This window comes from Quercus robur, chromosome 4 (assembly GCF_932294415.1).
Source record: "Quercus robur chromosome 4, dhQueRobu3.1, whole genome shotgun sequence".
NCBI lineage: Eukaryota > Viridiplantae > Streptophyta > Magnoliopsida > Fagales > Fagaceae > Quercus > Quercus robur.
In genome coordinates this window covers 64,033,788-64,055,593 of record NC_065537.1, presented here as the reverse complement: position 1 = coordinate 64,055,593, position 21,806 = coordinate 64,033,788, and the positions used below count along the sequence as shown (strand labels likewise).

Here is a 21,806-nt window from a genome sequence, read left to right as displayed (position 1 = left end):
GAAATGAGAGATAGTCACTATAGAACAAGTCCAATTGGGTATTGGGGTAAGGGTTCAATTGTAGGTTGATATAAGGTACTGAGATTCCTTTACTGTAACCGTTTGTATTTGATAATAGTGGATTCTCGGGTGTGGTGATCTTAAAATCACCCGGTGGGGTTTTGCCGGTAGGTTTTTCCCATTTGTAAACAAATCATCGTGTCAATTTATTTTCCACTGCATACTTAGTTTAATTGATGATTTGTTTGTGCTATCATGCGCTTTGCGTGTTAATTTGATTAATTAATAAACTTGGCTAATAAATCAATTAATTCATCACAATGGGTCAATACATATTTGGCCTATCAGAAGTGCACAACCAAAGAGAATCGTATTTCCATGATTATTGACACCAACAAAAATATCAAAAGGCATATCATAAGCATTTACCTTGTAAGTAGTATAAAAAACAACCACATCTCCATATTTTTGGTACCAATCAAAACTATGAGGGTGCGACAAAAAAATATGCTTTAACCTTTTCTCTTCATCGGTTGTAAATGTATATTGAAATTTAGAATTCCTTTTTTAGCAACTTTTCAAAAATTGTAAGCGATCCATAGCATCATTCACAGCATGCATCTTTCTTATTTTCACATAAAGATTACGAATATCTCGTTGAAAAAAATGGAAGATGTCCATGTTTCACATTTTTCTTAAGTTCCATAACACATATTATTTCTCTAATTAACTGAAAGACCAGCTTTTTTGTATAAGAGAATGCAATTTTTATCATCTTTAGTGATAACTCGATTGGCCGGAAGAAATCATACACTCGAAGGGGACAACAATTCATGATTGTGATCTACAACAAAAATAATGACATGCCATTCTTTCGGAAAAATGTCTATTGACTTTCGCAATACAAGTTAGATGAGCTTTGCATCTACATTTTAAAGACTTCCTATTTCGTTGCTCCTTAGATGGATCCACCATTTTTAGTGGTTGCCTACCTTCTTGATGACAAAAGAAATTACATCTTCCTATTTCTCCATTTTTTTTCCCTCTAAACAACCTTTTCGAATTGTAAAACCATTTCGATTTGCATAATTTTTATAGAAAATGAAAGCTTTTTCTTCACTAAGAAAACATTGACCAACAAAAGGCTCAAACTCATTTTCTATTGAATTTATATCCTCATATTCTTCAATAACCCCCATCTCATCTGTTAGACATTCATTCCAATCAATTATTTCCCCTCCACATGTGTTATTATTTTTTCCATCATTCGGAAATTCATTTAACTCAACACAATTTCTTGAAACACTTCCATGAATCTCACTTGCAATTAAATTATCATCAATTTGTGCTATATTAAAACAAGAATTAAAAAAAAAAATCATATTATACGTTAAATGAAATATGGATTACAAATAAAATAAAAAATAATAGTACCTTCTTGAGGTAGTTCATTAAGTCAAAGTAATTCATTGGAACAAGTTGATGAGTCTCACTTGCAACTAAATTGTCATCCATTTGTGCTACATTAAAACAAGATTAAAACAATCAATATTCAATATCGTATTTTAGTAAAAATGAAAAAAAAATATGATACAAATAAATAAAATAAAAGTTCATTCTTGAAATAATTCATTTAAGTTAAAACAATTCCTTTTAACAACTTGATGAGTCTCACTTATAACTAAATTCTCATCCATTGGTGCAATATTAAAACAAGATTAAAACAATCCACATCATATTTTAGGATAAATGAAAAAAAAAACATGATACAAATAAAATAAGATTAACCTCATATTCAAATATATTTAAAAATAAATATGAATTTAATAAAATAAAATTATTGTACCTTGCAAAATAATTGCTTAATCCTTCATTGAACATTTGAACTTTTCTTCATTTCTCTCTTCTTCTTTTTTTGAAGTGGGTTTGATAATGGTAAAGTGAATGAAAGTGAGTTTGATATTGGTAAAATGAAAGGAGATGAAGGGTAAAATATTGATAAAGTGAAATTGGGAGTGAAATAAAAAGTGAAATGGAGGGAAATGTGTTAAAGGTGTGTTAAAGAGGCATTTTTGTCCTGTAATTATTGGAGAAACCAAGGTACACATCTAACACAAACCAAAGCTGAAAAGTAATTTTTTTCCCATTTCTTATGCAAGTAGGACCTAGAGACTGATTCATTAACAGGTGCTGGCTGGCACCTGTTAACAAAACTATACATTAAATGATTAGTCTTAGTTTAATTAATATTAATATACTTATTTTATTTAATGTTTGCATATAATAGGTCCCACATAAAATTTTCACTTTAAGCCCCCAAATTATATTGAGCGGGCCCTACTACTGCTACAAGTTAGTTGGTTGAGTTACATTAAATTCATTCTTGGTCATTCACTTCAAAGCTTGGAGACTGATGATTTGAGTAAAAACAAATTGGGGTTATGGATTGTGGGGTTTATCAATAATTTCTTTTGAAGCCGAGGGAATAAATTTCCTGCCATGATCATTGGGCTTTTTAGATTGCATTTAAAAAAAAAAAGTAATTCCAAATTGTGGTGATCCAAAAATAAAACTTTAGCTACTTCAATAAAAGAAGTTGATCAATGGAGATGTGATTGATTTGTTGTAACTTAATCATGAATGTAAAAATTTAAGAACAATTAATCAAGTATACTTTGAGTTTCCTATTTAAGTTTAATTATGTGGCTACATTGACCAATAAACCTCAAGAGATATTATTTTTCTGTAACAACAAGTAAATTCAACTATATTATTTAGGACAAAATTTAACTATAAATTTGGTGGTGTTCACCAAACCGCAAAAACCGTACCAAAACCGCCTGCAAAATGGCATAACCGCACCACACCGTAAGTAACAATGCACTGGTGCAGTGCAGTTTGCAATTTTATAATAGAAAAACCGCACAAACTGCACCGCACTCTCTCTATATATTAATATATTAATTTTTTAATATCAAATATATTATTAATTAATAGTTTAATACTTCTCAACAAAAAAATTAATACTTTAATAACCCTAGTTTTCAAAAAAAAAAAAAAAATTTAATAACCCTTGTAAGTGTTAATAAGGAAAGCTAGCCCAAAATAAAGAAAAACTAGCTCAATATTTTAAGACTTGGCCTAAAACAAAGGGGGAAAATCAGTTTTTTGCTAGGCAGGAAAAGCTCAAAATTTGAAAAATATATTAGTTTCAAATTGCATCTTATACACCGCACTGTACAAGTGACCGCAAAAATGAGGTGCAGTGCAATTATGGTTTTCGCTAACTCTAAACCACACCACACTGCACATGTGATTGCAAAAATAAGGTGTGGTGCAGTTATGGTTTTGCCTAAACCGCATCGCAAAGTGCAATGCTAAAAATGGCCCAAAACCGCACTGCACCGCACTGCGAACACCCCTAGCTACAATCCCTACTAAAAAACTAGCATGGCTAGATATTTTGAAAATCTAATTATTGGATTGTATATTCTTTATGTTCTTAACAAACATGTCTAATTATGTGTTAATCAGATATTATTTACTATTTGATTCATAAACTTATTTTCGTGTGCGTTTGGGAAGCGCGTTTTGCGCTTCCTAGATGCATGTTTGCATTTTAGCTTCTTTTTTTTTTTTTTTTGAGCCGAAATATTTGACTTTTCCTGTGAACAGTGCATGGTTTGTATTGTTCACGGACTCACAAATTTCACTTTTCAGTAGCTTTTTCATTTAAAATGGGTCTCACGGTATTATTCATACATTTAAAAATTATTTTGCTACCGTGTTTTTCAGTTTTCTGCTATATCCAAACGGACCCTTCATGCCTAATTTTAGACTAAAAAAACTTAAAATTTAAATATTTGATTGATAACATAATTATTGATTTTTGATTTTTTAAAAATTTGCAAGCATAATGAATATAAAAAGAAAATGTAATTTTATGGTGGATTTGTCGAAATTTACATCCAATAAAAATATTTTGAGTGAAGTTGTAGCTATTAACTACAACTAATTTTGTAACTAAATTTTATTCAATTATTTATGAGCCAATACTTCCTCACAATTAAATTTAATTGGAAAATATGAGAAATGGGCACCAAGGACAATGGAAATATGATCCTCTCCATTTCAAATTTATCTATTATACGGTTCAATTTTTTATATATTAGATTTGTAAAACAAAATCTGAATCATTTTTGCACCAAACCGCATAACGTTGGCCCAATTCCAAGACCACACTCAACACTGATTTGGGCCCAGGCCGACCGCTTTTGGTCAGCTGTTGTAACATTGGTGCAGTCGGTTAAATCAGTTCGTGTTGATCAATTGGGCGGCCTTTTGAACCAAGTCGAGAAACACATGAATGATATGGTCCTCCAGGAGAATTGAGTAAATTCTCAACAAACACAATCCATGCGAGAAGAAAGACTCGCCGGCTTGCCGCACCGCCACAGCCGTCAGCGACGCCGCCACTGACCCACGAACCATGCTCCCCACTTCCGATACCGGCTGCTGCAGCCTCCAACCTCCATCCTGAATCCCAATCTGCCTATTTCAAGAGTCTCTGGAGGAAGAGTTTCAAGTTCTTCACAACCCTTTGTCAATCTCCTCAAGCCCCTTACAACTACATAGTTTCTACCAACATTTCTATAACTAAGTACTGCAAAAATGGCCAGCTCGACTTTGCTCGGAACCTGTTCGATGAAATGCCTAGACGAACTGTTGTCTCATGGAACACCATGATATCAGGTTACTCCAAATGGTGGCAATACTATGAAGCTCTGAAACTAACTTCCATTATGCACGGTAGTAATATAAAGCTCAATGAGACCACTTTTTTGACTACGTTAAGTGTATATGCACATTCCTGGACAGTCTGTGAGGGAGAAGAGCTACATTGTCTAGTTTTGAAATCTGGGTTTGAGAGATTTGAGCTTGTGGGTAGTAGTGCATTGTTGTACCTTTATGCAAGTTGTATTGATATTGAAGGAGCAAAGCAGGTGTTTGATGAGTTGCACAGTGAAAATGAGTTGCTGTGGAGTTTGATGCTTGTGGGGTATGTGCAATGTAACTTGATGAGCAAGGCTTTGGATGTGTTTAATAAGATGCCATCTAGGGATGTTATGGCGTGGACTACTTTGATTTCTGGGTATGCGAGGAGCGAGGATGGGAATGAATGGGCTTTAGAGTTGTTTAGGAGGATGACTGGGAGTGGTGGGGTGGAGCCTAATGAGTTTACTTTGGATTGTGTTATTAGGGCTTGTGGAAGACTAGGAAGCCTAAGAGAAGGGAGGATTGCTCATGGGCTTTTGATAAAATATGGTTTTGAATTTGATCAGTTGATTGCTAGTGCATTAATTGAATTCTATTGTGATTGTGAAGCTATTGATGAGGCCAAGAGAGTTTATGATTGGATGGGAAACCCAGGTTTAAATGCTTCAAATTCACTTATTGGAGGGCTTATACTTATGGGTAGGATTGTAGATGCTGAGTTTATTTTTGGTAGGCTAGTTGAAAAGAATCCAGTATCATATAATTTGATGATTAAAGGTTATGCAATGAGTGGCCAAGCCGAGGAATCTGAGAAACTATTTAATAGAATGATGGAACGAACTATAATTTCTTTGAATACCATGATTTCTGTGTATTCTAGGAATGGAGAAATTGATAAAGCTTTGAAGCTGTTTGAAGAAACAAAAGGGGAAAGAAACCCAGTGACATGGAATTCAATAATGTCAGGTTATATTCAAAATCATTGACATGAAGAGGCTTTCAAACTATACGTGACTATGCACAGATTATCAATAGACCATACTAGATCAACTTTTTCTGCTCTTTTTCATGCCTGTACATGCCTTGGATCTCTTCAGCTAGGAGAATTACTTCATGCCCATGTGATCAAAACGCCATTTGAATCAAATGCTTATGTTGGAACATCTCTTGTAGATATGTTCTCCAAATGTGGGAGCATCTCCAATGCACAAAAATCATTTAGTAGCATCTCTTCACCTAATGTGGCAGCATGGACAGCTCTTATCAATGGATATGCACATCATGGGCTTGGTTCCAAAGCAATTTTACTCTTTGAGGAAATGTTAAAGCAAGGAGCTGTTCCCAATGGAGCTACCTTTGTGGGGATGCTGTCTGCTTGTGGTCGTGCTGGTCTAGTTGATGAAGGGATGAAATTTTTCCACTTAATGCAAAAATGTTATGGAGTTACACCAACTTTGGAACACTATGCATGTGTGGTGTATCTTCTTGGCCGTTCAGGCTATCTACAAGAAGCTGAGGAGTTCATAAAAGCAATGCCTATTGAAGCATATGGGGTTCTCTGGGGAGCTTTACTTAGTGCCTGTAGGTTTTGGACAAAAATGGAGTTGATTGGGAGTGTGGCTGAGAAGATCTTCAATTTGGATCCTAAGGCAGTATCTGCTCATGTTATTCTGTCTAACATGCATTTGATATTGGGCAAATGAAGAGAGAAGATGAATGTGAGGAAGAGATTAAGGAGCTTAGGCATAAGAAAGGCTCCTGGGTGTAGTTGGATTGAGTTGGAAAGCAACGTTCATGTGTTCTCTGTAGAAGATAGAACCCATCCTCATTGTAATGCCATATATGCAACTTTGGAGCATTTAACATCAAATATAAATTCCCTTGTTCAATATGATTTTTATTTTGGTTTTACATCAATAGTGGAGGCTGACTTCTTTAAAGCAAAATACCCTTATTGATAAAGGTCATGTTAGTTGTGTGATTCATTTTCAATCTCATAAACAAGAGGAAGTGTGGGCCTTTTTGTGATCTTTTCGTGCTTTCTCATGGAAGCAACGGGTTTAACCATTTCATGGGAGTAGCACTACTTGCAGAATCCAGTCCTAGAAAACTACAGAGGGTAAGGTGGGCCTTTTATAGATTACGGTATATACAGACTAGTGGATTGATTATGTCTCCATTGTTTTTTATCTTTTCATTTTTGCTTCTCTCCTATGCATGTCATTCTCTCTCTATGTGATAGTTTCTCGTCATACATCTCTCCAATAGATACTGCTCTCAAAGAGAGAAGAATTATGCCATTAAAAGAGAAGAGAAAGATTATGTTCTTGCTGAAATCTAAAGAAAAAGAGTAACAAAAAATTTCTGTTTTTGCTGTAATTAAAAATTAAAAAAAGAAAAAAAAAGGGAGAAGAAACATGATTGAAGAGGGAGAAAAATCTGGATTGGAACTTGCAGGTAGAATTGAAGAACACTCGAGATGATTTTATTCTTGTATTCTTTATGTCCAAAATAAAGGCTTAAGCCTACTAAGAATAGTGATACCTTATCTCTCAGACCAAACCCAAACAATAGAATTTTCTTTAGAGAGTGATAAAATACTTCAAGTGCAATTTTAAACGAAGTTTTGGTGTATGGCCAAAGAGACCAGGGTGACAAAGAAATGACATTCAAGTAATGATTGAGAATAACACTCTCCTCGGGCAAGTTTGAGGTTTAGTTTATTATATATGGTTGATACAAGTTTTTAACTAGATAATACACTGTTCACTTTCTTATTTTTTACTTCTTGAAGAAAAATGTTCATCCCCTTGTTTTTGGGAGGTTCTCTTCCTTTTATACCCCATTTCCTTGCATCTTAGCTCTCCACCAGTATGTCTCAAAGCATTTCTCAGGATACTTGTCCCATTAAGGCTCTGTTGAAAGTAGTAGAAGAGATTGCTAACTGTGAAATTACTATTTAGGTGTCATTTCTACATTAATGCAATTGATATGGTTGGTGTAGGGCATTCAATGGGATGTGAGAGGTATATCTTTCAAGAAACTTCCCTTCACATACTTTGTTCCCATTACAGTTCTTTCCCTTCTCCCTGGGCCTTCATAAGATACTAATTGCCCTGCCTATACTTCCATCCTCGGGTCGGCAGAATTCTTGGAGTGGAGTTTCCTCATCCCTTCGGACTGGTTTATGAAAGCAACTCCATGGGCCCAATCCTCTTCGGTCTTCAGATCCTTACGGTCTTCATAAGAGGTTTCTTTAAAAAAAAAGTCTTCAAAAGATTATTCAAAAGCCAAGCCTATGAATGAGAGTAGGCGTGTCCGCTCAAACTCTTGAAGCCCATAATGCATAGCTTGAAAAGGCCCGCTGTTCTCTGAAGAACAAAGGTTTTTTTTTTTTTTGATATAGAAGAACAGAATTAACTACAGGTCAAAGCTTTAAAATTAGAATTGTATATGGCATTGAACTTGTAATTTTTCTGGCTTATGATTAGATGCTGAACAAATGCAAGAGTCAACTCCTTTAAAAATAATAATAATTAAAAAAAGGAGGATTATTTATCCCTTCATAATCATACCTCAAGAAACTATTTGAAATTTTGAACAAGGAAAATGCAGATATGATACATAATTTCCTTATCCTATATCTGTTGTTCTTGTATAATAATACAATTTTTTTTTTTAAAGAAGCCAAAACACATAATAGAGTTAAACAAAAACCATTTATTTATTTTTTTAAAGGTATAAATGCACTTTTTGTCCCAACATTTTGGGCCAATTCGCATTTTAGTCCCAAAATTGATTTCGTTGCTATTGTCATCCCTATTTTTAAAAAATCATTTCTATTTAAATATTTGTCATTAGCCAAGTAATAGAACCCTATTACGTGGCAGACGGAGTGCCCTAGTTGCTGACATGATGCTGACGTGGTGCTGACATGGCATTAAAATATTATTAAAAAAATTATTTAGCATTTTTTAATGCCACGTCAACATTTTAATTTTTTACTTTCATAATATTATTATTATTATTATTATTATTTTTGTCCATAAATCTAATATTATTATTATTATTTTTTTTGCTTTCATTATTTTTTTTCGTAAGAACATAACAACCTATTCTTCATGTTCTTCTCAAATTCAAGAAATAAACCCAGCAACCAATCCAATCTCTGACAAACCCAAATCCAAATCCAGCAACCAAATCTTGTAGGGAATTAACCCGAATTTCCAACCTGTGAGAAACAAAAATAGAGAAAACACACGCCAAAGAAAACAATTACACGCACAAGACAATATTTATGTAGTTCGGCAATTTGCCTACGTTCACGGAGTTACAGGGATTTCACTATTATCAAGGAAAAAAAATATAAAGTGCGGTTACAGTTTTTCTCTCACACAAGAAAACACGACAACAACAAACCCTAATCACAAAATTGCGTTTTCTACATCCTGCGCAAAGGATTCATAATGGGCTACAAAACGGGCCAAAAAATTTTCTTGAGGGCGTTGCCCTCGGACCCCCAGAAGGCTTGTCCATGAGCATTCTAGCTTAGACTTATCAGCCTAAGCCTTCGCTCCATGGACTAAGAGCAATTACATTAGTTGATGTAAAATTGTGCAAAATGGAAAAAGGTGCTCATTTTACACAATATGAAGAAAAAAAACACCCACATCAGTTTGGGTAAACTTGTGCATAAATGCAAGTTGCTACAGTACTAGTGCAAATATGCACGGGTACTGTAGCATGTGCATATATTTTTTTAACAATTTTTTTCTTTCTCTGTACCTGACTCTCAGCTCCCTCTCTCTCCCTCTCAAGCGCACACCGCTCTTTTTCTTCCTCTCATCAATCTTTCTTCCTCTTCCGTCGATCACCACCGCCGCCGATCGCTCTTTCTTCCTTTGTTTCTCGTTGTTTTCGGGTTGAATGGGCTTGATCAGTGGGTTTCGGGTTGAATGGGGTTGAATGTCTCTCGCCATCGCCACCGCTTGCCTTTGGAGGCATCGATCTTGTTTCTCGTTCTCGCCTTCGCCACCGGAGGCGTCGATCTTGTTTCTCGTTCTCACCATCGCCATCGGAGGCGTCGATCTTGTTGCTCAAGGTGAGTCGTCGATCTTGATAATTGGGTTTTGATCCATTTTGCTGGGTTTGTTTTTCTGGTTTTCTGCTGGTAGGTTGTGTGGATTCTGGTGTGATACCGGTGTGGATTGTGGGTGTGGGTTGGTGGCTGTGTGGGTAAAGAAATTTCTGCCGGTGGGTTGTGTGGATTCCGGTGTGATACCAGTGTGGATTGTGGGTGTGGGTCGATGGCTATGTGGGTAAAGAAATGAATATTATATTTGAATAAATGTGTATAATAGACCAATTGATGTGAGTGTTTTGTAAAAATGAGTGTGTAAAATAGAAAAAGTAGGTTTTAGATGTGTAAAATGGAAAAATTTATGCACAAGCTGATGTAATTGCTCTAAGCCTCAAAAAATCTCTTATTAAAAACCACACAATATTATTCTGGTTAGATCAAGCCATCAAACTAGATCAAACAAAATTAGGCTCCACAAAACCCAACAAATCTAATCTCCATCAAATCCAGAAACAAACAAGAAATAAAACCTAGAATCAAGAGCAAACCTAGAACTGTTCTTCATGTTCTTAAGAAAAGAAGATGAAAACTTGCCCAGAAAATTAAAATAATCGATATTTTCTTTTCTTTTATTGATTTTCTCAGCAAATTATCATACCCATGAACCCAGAAAAACATCAACAACCTAAACCAGAAAAATAGATGCTCCGATTAAAACAAGGTTATTTTTCCACACGGAACATAAAATAAACGACACAAACCTCGTGTTTTTTTTATTTTTATTATTATTATTATTTTTTTTTAATAACGACATAAACCTCTCGATCAAGGTGATGGTATGAACAGTATTCATGCCCATAGAATGTAGCTGGAGCTCGATGGTTCCACCTTAAAAAAATACATTAAAACAATGAAATCCATCACCCCACATAATTTTGAAGTGAAGCCTGGTTTTGAGGTTATTAGGAACTTCCATATTTAAAACCTCCCTCATGTGCCAAAAGGAAAGGGGTTACACAGACTGTGCGCAAAAACATTGAAGAACAAATGCATATCCCCCAAGGTACCTTCAACTGTGCCAATAGCCAAGACTAAAATAGAGTCCAACCAAAACAAAGTGCATGGTATCCAAGCTAGTTATCTTCAAATGTGCCGATAAGCATAGTATTTATCAGAAGTACAATCCATATTGATCAACTCCAAGTAGTGATGGAACTTGATCTCAGGCTACTACCTTTATAAGCAAGTTGGCAATCATAATTTTTTTGAAGAATATCTCCTCCATCAACAAAATATTATCTCCTTCATCTTCTTCCAATATTTATCTGACTTCTTTTGAGGTTTGTCATTTAGTCCAACTTTTATTGGATTAAGAAATTTATAACTTCACATTAGCACATGTCGAAGTTGTTCGTTCCATCAATTTTTTTAATCTCAAGTTTTTACATTAATGACTATACAAGTCCTAATTACCAAAATTTTTATAGAGGACTTACTTATCTTTCTTTATAATGATTATATTCATGAACCACTTAGCAATGAATCTCCAAAGAAAACAAATCCAAATGCCTAAGTAGCAAACTTTGGTTTTGAAATAAGTTTGTTGAGTGAACAACTCTCCAAAGGCACCCCAAACAAGATTGATTATAAAAACTATTATGGATGTGAGAAAGTTCTAACAAACAAGCAGGAGGAATAATAATTAAAAAAAAAAAAAACTAAAAAGAACAATAGTCACAATCACACTGAGAAGAGAAGAAAATAAGGCTTACGAGGTCTAATAATAACCTATAAGCATAAGTAGCCGTTGATAAATTCATTATATCACAAATAGATTACAAAGTGTTTATATACTCACTAATAACAAATCTCTCTAATTATCTCTTCAAAGTCTCTCCCTAAGGGAGGACTCTTTGACTAAAACCACAAAACCTTTCTATTTATATGATGCAGGGTGCGGAAGTGTAAAGAAGCAGAAAACGTTTGCTTCTAGAAAACAAGAAACAAAACACGTTTACTTTTAAAAATAACTTCGAATCCACGAGAGTTCCTTGAATCCACATGGAAAAAGAGTTCTGGAATTATAAGATTTCAATATCTATTTCTTGTCAAACAATAACTAATTAATGACTTACTTATTTGACAACTAATAGACTATCTTTTATACCAAGGAATTAAGCATCAAATAAAAAAAATGAGTCAAATCTCCAAACTTGATTCAAATTCTATCAAATAATCTTATTTATTTTATTATGAGTTTCACCTAATCCCAAACGGAAGAGTTACATACAAAATTCAACTTCTTTGGGTTGGAAGAGCGTTCGAATTTGTAGGGTATCCCTGTACTGATGCTGTGTGGCAAGTGGGGGCAATAAATACTGCTCAATGATGCTCATTGTCCAACACCAAATAGAAAGGTCACACGCACACACACATGGAATACATTCTCAAGGAGTGAATTAATTTTTAGACTCAACAACAAATAGATGAAATGAATAGATATTGATACAACTCTATGATAGACAAACTGTCTCCAACATCTTGCAAAGAGCAACTTCAACCACATGTGAGCAGGATCAATTAATATGGCCACATAGTATGTTAGGGGAATACATAGTGGAACAATCCTACACCCTGTTGCAAAAACAGTCAAGCCAAGGACAAGGTACCATACAAAATCTCACTCAATTAATTTCACTGTTAGAAGCTATGGAAAATTAAACCCCCCCCTATAAAATCACAATTTTCATTTTGGATAGATGTAGCTGTAGCTACATCTATACTTACATCCCAAAAGGACCAGTCAAAGTATAATTAGGGTTTAATCTGGTAAACATTCACTATGGGTCTCATCATATGTTTATACAACATAGACTTAAACAATCAAATTTAATCAAATTTATACAATTTGGGGTATTAAAATCTCACCCATCTTAATTGCCAACGTATTTGTCAGGGTCTATGTTGTGTTGTAGTGCTCCTAAGCCATATGACATAATTAATTTTACTCTAATACCATTTATTGTCATGTCCCCAACTGAACCAATAGGTGAGACATGTGACAACAGTTGCACACTTGCAAAGTTTTTACCTAACAATTGCACAATGACTACATAAAAAGCAAAACTATCCTTAAATAATCAGTAGGTAAAATCAAATCCAACTATCATCAATAATTTAATTGTCAAAGTCCCCAAAACATGCATCAATCAAAATAAATTCCAAATTCCATGTGCATAAAAAACTAAATAATAAAAAATTACTAAATACATTCAATCTTATTTTAAAAGATTCCTGAATACTTACTATTTCCTAGGAAACACTTTAAAAAATGGAACTAACGTCTCTGAAGATTAGTTTAGAGATTATTAAAACAACTGAACCGAATGAAACTACAAAGGGTACATTTCTTAGAATTAATAAATGGTGAGCAAAACAACTAAAAGTATCCCCAAAAGAAAACAAACAATAGAAAGACTAATACACGTAGTGTAACATTAAGATAATTGATAGTTTATATAAATAGAGTCACACGCAGCTAGAGACATACTAGTTCATTACATTAGGAACACCCTGCAATGACTTGCTTACTACAAAATGTTTTAAGAAAGGGTAGAGTCTATTACACACATTTTAGTATGCATATATATAGTACATGCAAAATACAATTTACAAAGGAACTTGTGACTTTAAATTACGACTTTGAAAATGTGACTAATTAATGTTGGGAGTTCCCTTGTAAAATACAACTGTGATTGCTCTATGTATGCTTAGCTGTGTGCATTAGTCATTCCCTTCTATAAGAATGACTAGCTATCACAACATGAAATTAAATAGCAAATCAACCACCACATAACAAAGGACAATCCACTTTCCAATATATATTCCCTTCAGATCCCAAACTTATTGATGCTTCAGTATGCTTCTTCATCATTAGCATCATCATACGAGTAAGCAGCACAGGAGTCAACACCAGACGGGTCAACACCAGATGGGTCAACACCAAACATCAAGAAATGTTTTTTGGTTAATAAAATTAGTAAAAACTTTTTATATCGAATAAATAATCTCAATAAGAATTTTATGATCATAAAAAAGAAATCTATTAATGTCTTAATCTAATGGTATGGATCAATTATCATAAAATAGATGATATAAATTTCAAATCATATAACATCTATGAAAAGAAAAGAAAAAAACCAATTTAGTGAAAATGTCACTTCACTTCAACAAAAAAAAAAAAAAAAAAAAAAAAAGGGAAAAAATCACAAGATCGTATTATCATTAATCAATTACATTATATGTTGATATTTACAAATATTAAAAATATACGCATATTTTTCTTTATTTTCTTTTCTAAGTGGATCCCATTATCATTGACTTTAAAAATGAACTCTTATACTAATTGCTACAAGTTCAAGTATGTTATCTTGCAAAATTTTATTTGCATCCTTCCTTATTGCTTATTATATACGCACTTCTTTACAGTCCTTACACCAAATTATCTACAACATAATCATCAACGTTAGCATCAATATTCAATATCGCTATCCAATTTATAAATGTCTATCTTAAGATTGGCCTAGAGTCAGTAAAAAGTAAAAAAAAAATCACTTATGACCCAATTTTGAGACAAACAACTATTTATAAGAGTAATGCTACAACTACAAACTATTTTATAATATTTTTATAAACTATTGATATGATAAATTCTTACTAGTTCTAATATGGGCCCATAACTAATATCATATTTTTTTTTTCTTACTAATTAGTATTTTAAAAATGCTAAAAAACCAGATTAACAATTTGTAAAAATATTTTTAAATAGTTTATATCTGTAACATTACTCTATTTATAATAGTCTATGACAAATCTATGACACGGGATGTAATTAATGAATGTTGAATTACCATGACCATAGAGGCATAGACCATCCAATGATCTTAGTCATATGAATGTGTTAATAATGACACGAATGACTAATCCTCAAGGTGGTTCACCTAATCTTTTATGGTTCCCAATTCTGCGGCCAATATTTGTCGGCGGTTATTAGGGTTTTAATCAAGCACTAATACGTTGTTATTATAATAAATTTGAATTATGAATTTTTTTAATAAATGCTCTAAGAGAATTTGTTTATAATATACTTTTAAAAAAAATTATGGGAAAAGAAAAAACAACTAAATTTTTTTACAATTTCTTATATTTCCTATAAAAAATTGTATCAAAACTTTCATAAAATAATTTATTAACAAATTAATACAATTTTTTATTTACAAAAAGAAAAAGGAGGTTCGCATGTTTAATCATTGTCCTACATCTCATGGTACATTGTTATTTGAATGTTTTGGTAAACCTAATTGGCACCATTAGTGCATAGCATGGCGTGCCACTACTCATCCTCATTACTACGATTTTTGCATATTATGAAGTATGATTCAATACTAGTACTTGAACACACGACCTCTTAACACTTGGTTTGAAATGGTGGGTCTTTTCAATTTTAAGAGCTTCCTATCGCTATACCACACTCGCTAAGGTTATTAACAAGTATCCTAAAACCATGATTTGATTATTATTATTATTATTAGTATAGAATCAGGATAATAAGGAGAAAGTCACCTTCCAAGTAAGGAATCAGGATAACCATGAGCACACTCGAGAAATTATTGTGTTGCTTTTATTATTTAAATTTTAACATCATGGAGTAGCTTATTATGATTAGGACTACAAGTTGTATCCTAAAAGGGTTGCGGTAATTGCCGGTAAACGTCAACCAATTTGATTTGAGCTAGGCCTTTCTTTTATTCTATATAGTGGACAAGTCAAAAGTTGATATTATTATATTATCATTATCATCATCTTGTGGCTGTCGTTATCATGATCATAGGTTTTTGGTATCTCTCTTGCTTCAATAATTTTGATTGATTTTTTTATATTTTTTATTTATTTTACGCATGATTAAAGTCATTGATTTTAGCCTAAACTGTCCGAAAGGACGTGGAATCAAATTCAATAACATTTTTTTTTTCTTTGAGAAGCAAGTTCAATAACATTTCAAATGAGCTCATTGTGTAGATTTGGAAATATATATTCTGATTTTTTTTTTTTTTTTTGACAAGAGTGTCCCCTGTTTGGCTGTTTCGGTGGCTTTAATAGATACAACAAAATGCAAAATCTTTTTCCCCATATCGTGATGACATTGGCGAGGATGTCATGTTAAGATACCAACAATTTCTTTAGGTAGAATGCAAAACATGCAGCAATAATTTAATTTGACATGAAGCCAAACCCTATCCAAAGAGAATGATATTATGGGCCAGTTTGTCAACGTCGTTTAGTGGTAAGCAGATTAGTTTTTTCCAATACATAATCATGGCTTTATAACTACCTATGATTGTTACGTACTTACGCATCTACAATTTTTAATGAGTTTCACCACGATTATGTAATCAACTAAGGCATTTGTTAGTGCTTAGTGATACCTTATTTTTCTATTATTTTAGAAAAATTTTAATTTTTTTTTTTTATAATAAATATGCATGGATTTGAATCTATGACTAGGGTTGTCCTAGCACCCTGTGGAACCAACCCACCCGTCCCAGCCGATCAGATTTGATGACACCGTTGGTGGTAGGTCCTCGCCCTTAGAAATTGATTTCGATGGGTTGGTTGGCTACTCGTTGCATGAAAACTTGATTCCAACAGATCTGACCAATCTCCACCATCACAAGTCGTGCGTTGTTCTCCCCCAATATGTGTGTTTCTCTGCTAGTATTAGGTTTTCTTCGATTAGATTTGGTCCAGATTTGATGAGATCTCATCGAGACCCCAACGAATCTGACAAGACCTCATTGAGAATCTTGAGATCTCAATAGATCCGCAATATTTTTGCCAAATCTACTTTCCCTGCCATTAACCGACTTCGACCAACACCCGAAAGACCCAATTCATGCAAATTGAAGCTTCTTCCTAGTCGGCAATGGGTGCCGTTCTGGGGACTCGAAGTGATCGAGTCAAGTTTGGATTGGGCACAAAATTAACATGTGGACAACCATATCTATGACTTTTGTTCTATGATTATTGTTCATCAAGCCAAGATACTACTTTGTTTTTTGTGTAGTTGAGATTTGAACTAATATCTCTTATTTGAAAATAAAAAACTTTATTAATTAAACTAATTGAAATCTACATCTTATCTTATGTTTCTATTGTACCCCACATCACAGGCAGGTGCATAAAAGCATAACACACACACACACATGTTTCTTCTTACTCTACCACAACTATTTGTGTTGATCTTAGCATCAATCAATTAAATTTTTGGTTAAATCATATATATATATATATATATTATCTATGAATGCAATTTCAATTTGATCCTTTAAATTTAAAATGTCTGTAATTGGTCCCCTGAATTTAGAGAATGGAAAAATCTCCATCTATTTTCTGTTTACACTACTAAACATTGGTAGCAAATTACTTAAAATTTTCTCCATATTTTAAGATAGAAACCTTTTTTCCCCCTATTTTAGCTAAACACTTTTCTTTTCACCCACATTTGATTCCTTATTCTAAACCCTATTTTATTTAAATATTATTTCTTCATTCATTTTTAAGTATTCCCCTTACTTTTCAAAACACCTACTTTAGTTTATCACAGTTACAAAGGCACAAAAATTATAAACAAATGTTTAGGGAATGAATAATGTTCCCTAAAGATAAGGAGAAAATATTGCTAAAACCCATCTTAGGAGGGAAATGGGTAAGCTTATGTATGTAGATTTTGGGTTTTTTTTGGGTTAATTATGTTCATCCCTTACACTATTTTAGGTAATCTGCTACTAGTGCTCTAAATGGATGCTACGATGCCTCATGTTTTAGGGATCAAATCAATCAAACAACATATGAGAAAATTATCCTGTGCTCTTTGAAAGAAATGCCCCCTCCTCTCACTCCAATTGTAGTTCTCACTATAAATTTAATTAACAAAAAGCACTTTTATGTAATGGAAAAATTGTTGTTCTTAGAATACTGAATAATTACTCGTATTTAAAAACATAGTTAAGGGAACAAAATCAAATAAATCAAATGTTTGAGAGACCAAAATCAAACTAACTCCTAAGATGAAAGGACGAAACTGTTCTCATTTTGAAATTTCATGGATCAAATCATTTTTTTAAATTTAAATTTAAATGACCAAAATTAAACCTATCCCAAACTTTAAGAATCATGAGTATAATTTACCCATTATCTCTTTAATCTTTATGATGGTAAGCTTTTTACGCTCTCATATACCTCTTTCTTCTTTTCTTTTTCTTTTGGCCAAAACTTGGGGGGGGAGGGGAGGGGGGGTGGGGGGTTCTATTTTCAATTGAAAATTTAAAATTTGACATAACTTGTTTGAATACTAATTAATCACTCCCACACGACCCAGCTTTTCACCTGGTTCCTAGCTCTCATTTGAACTTACACAATTTATCCTTGAAGTTATATTTAGTTTGCATAAGCAGTCTTTCCGTTTATATTTTCTGTTTAGTGTCATATAAGCTTGATACACATGTTTAGTTCGTTAAATAAAATAATGTCACGTCATTTTTCATTATTTTGCATCATTTTCATTATTCCACGAGGTATCATTTTATTGGACGGATTAAATATATATAAAAGATTATAGAGACCTTAAATATCATTGTCCTAAACCCTAATGAGTATACAAATGTTGTCTAACGCCTAGGTAGCAAACTAATAAAACACTAATTTGAACAGCACAAACCACCAAAGCAGAAAGGCTAATTAACGCACTTTCCAATACATATCTTTTCAGGTGCATTATCACCTAGATATCATATAACCCTTTCGGTTCCTATAATTCCTTGACCTGTTGATCACACCCAGTTTCAAGAATATTCATATTCATTATCATCATCAGGCGTGTCATCATCATAGAAAAACACCGTGCCCAACACACCCATTAGCCCCGAGCTTAACCCTTCACCCAACCCCTCAAAAAATGGACGTGCGAAGCCATTAACACCTCTTTTAGGCCTCTGCTTCACATTCGGATCAGTAGGTGGGTGCTCCATTAGCCCCGAGCTTAACCCTTCTGAGACAACCGATGTTTTTCTCTCGGAGAAATGGAGGATATTGTTTTGGTCGTGAATGAAAACGACGGCATAAGGTTTCATTTTTTTGACATGATTTACGTGCTTCAATCCCTGAGCGGACTGAATTACAAGCTCTAAAGGCTCGTAACTCATATTGGGTGGACTTTGGAGAGACGAGTATGGATGTGAGTTAATGTGTATTCTATTATGTTAGGCTTGGCAATATAAGGTGGCTTATGTAGCATCACTCTTCATCTACTTATATAGAAGCCCAAGCAAACAGAGATAGCGTCCAAGAAGACTTTTTTTTAATACAAAGATAGAAATTTTACTTTAATCTAATGTAAGTGTATATGTATGTGAAACTTTCTCCTAGAGACTTAAATCCCAACCTTACCCCTTACACCTTTCAAGCACTTAGACTTGTGGAGTGACTATCGTATCTAAGGTATGCGGTAGTCATTCAAGAAGACTTTTGATAATTAATATCTTTGTAGATGACAAACTTATTCAAGAATACTTTAATAATTAAATCTTTGTAGATGGCATGATTGAGATTTGTGGAGGAGGGTGTGCGACGGAAGAATTTAATTTAATTTATTATTATTTTTTCATTTTTAAGGAAGCCATAATAAATGTTTAAAACCATATGTTTTAAATTACTAACATATTTTCACAATATATTTTGTAATTGTCGAGTATTACTCTAACTAAAAAACAGAAAAATAGAGGAATATATATATATATATATATATATATCTTCCATCACTTTCTCATTGTGATCATCGGAGAAAATGAAAGAGATAGGCATCAAGTGGGAGGTAAGCGACTGAGTCCATTTCCTACACACGTTTCATGGCTATTTGTTGACTGTTCACATTAATAGAGGGACTAAGCTGGACTTCATGACCTTTATATGGCATTAGGGCCTACGTTATCCCTCACGTAACCCAAAAAAAGAAGAAGATTATACGTGGGCAATGGACATACCTTTGCGGTAACTTAAAATATTTGAAACAAACTCGTTATCAAAAAATAAAAATAAAAATTGAAACAAACTCTATGCCATTGGACCATTGAGGATCATATAATGTCAAAAATCTTATTTAGTTTCTTACATATTACATACACTAAAAAAGTAATGATACAAATTCAAAAATTCTGTTTGGTCATGCAGCCGATAAATTTAACCAAGTTATGAATTATTCTAAACGGATAGTATGGATAATATTTAAACCTCAATTATCAGTCACCAACTCAAAAACAATAATAATAAAAGGAATAAAAGGAAGTAAAGTAGAAAACCAATGAAGAAACTATACAAAGGAAAAACCATTATGATAGATCCAACCCTGTAAAAAAAATCATTAGAAATAAGAGTTACAAAAATTTACTTACAAAACCTTTGAAATTAAAATCTCTATTATAAGTTGTAATCCTTGCAAACGTCTGACTTGCCTTCCTACTGTAGTGGTTCAAGAACCTCTGGAATCCTTCTACACAAATCTCCTTTACCAAAGAATCCCGTCCACAATCCAAAGCTTCGGGCAAAAATAACACCAACTCTTTGTGGTTTCAAGGAGTCAATGGTTTAGATTAAGAAAAAACTCTCAAATTAAAACTCTAAACAGATCTCACAAAGAGTAACACTTAAAGGAGAGGGATTTAGAATTGTTTTCTAATGACCTAAGTATGTAGTCCTAGCCACATTTGCACTTATAACCCAAAAGGCTTAGTCAGGCTACAATTGAGGCTTATCGTAATCACTTACAAACTCAAGATTCACCTAATTAACACTCAATATGGGATTCAGCATATGCCCATACAACACACACTAATCAAATCTATACAATTTGAAGTACCACAATATCTCCTATTTAAATTCTTGACTTTCACATTAGGGCCCACATTGTTTTGTAGTGCCCCCGAGTCACATAGCATTATTAGGTTTACTCTAATACCATTTTATTGTCATGCCCCCAACTAAACCAATAGGCTAGATACATGACAATTGTAAACTTTTCACCTAACAAGCTTGCAAGGTCTACATAAAAAGAGTAAAAGAATCCTCAAACAATCAGTAAGTAAAATTAAATCCAATAACCGATAATTTAATTGTCAAAGTTTCCATAGCATTAATAAAAATAAAGTCCAAATTTTAAGTGGATAAAAGATTAAATACGCCCAATCTTATTTCAAAATATACCTGAACTCCTCATGCGCACACCCCTGCCACAACACTTGTTATTCCTTAGGATTTGAATTTGAAAGGGAGAGGGGTGGGGGGGGGGGGGGGGTGTTGAGTTTTGCAACTCAATAAATAACCAACTCCTAATTAACTAACTAGATAAAGCATATTTACAAGTAAAATAAATGAGCCTACATTGTTATATTAGAATTGAACTTAATAAGTTTAGAAATGTTGTTCAGTTCAAATGGAACTTTGGACAAATGAAATGCAAATACTTAAAATGAAAATATAAATTTGCAAAGTGTTCTAGAGCAATCAAAATTGTAATTTGCAATGAGTTCAAAAACTTCAAAGAATTTCGTTGGAGTTGAAACAATAACTATATTAGATTTCATATTCTTAACAAATTTCATTATTTTATGACTGTGATCAAGCTAGATCCTTGTAATTAGACTCAGAATCACGTGTAGGCCATGATACACCACAAAAGTAACTAGTTTTTATGCTAATGTATAACCCCCATAGTTTGGGTCCAAAGTATATATAGTCAGTCTATACATTAATTCTACTATAAGGTTATGTAGTCTTATGTCAGTCTATATCCAAAATCATATTTTAGATCATATTCTATTCAAATCATGTTCTCTTAAAA

General features: G+C 33.3%; 1 pseudogene; it reads left to right on the top strand.

Annotated features, from left to right (window-relative positions):
- The first annotated feature begins 4,370 nt into the window (after window positions 1-4,370).
- On the top strand, window positions 4,371-6,667 carry LOC126723323 (putative pentatricopeptide repeat-containing protein At5g37570; annotated as a pseudogene).
- The last annotated feature ends 15,139 nt before the right edge of the window (window positions 6,668-21,806 follow it).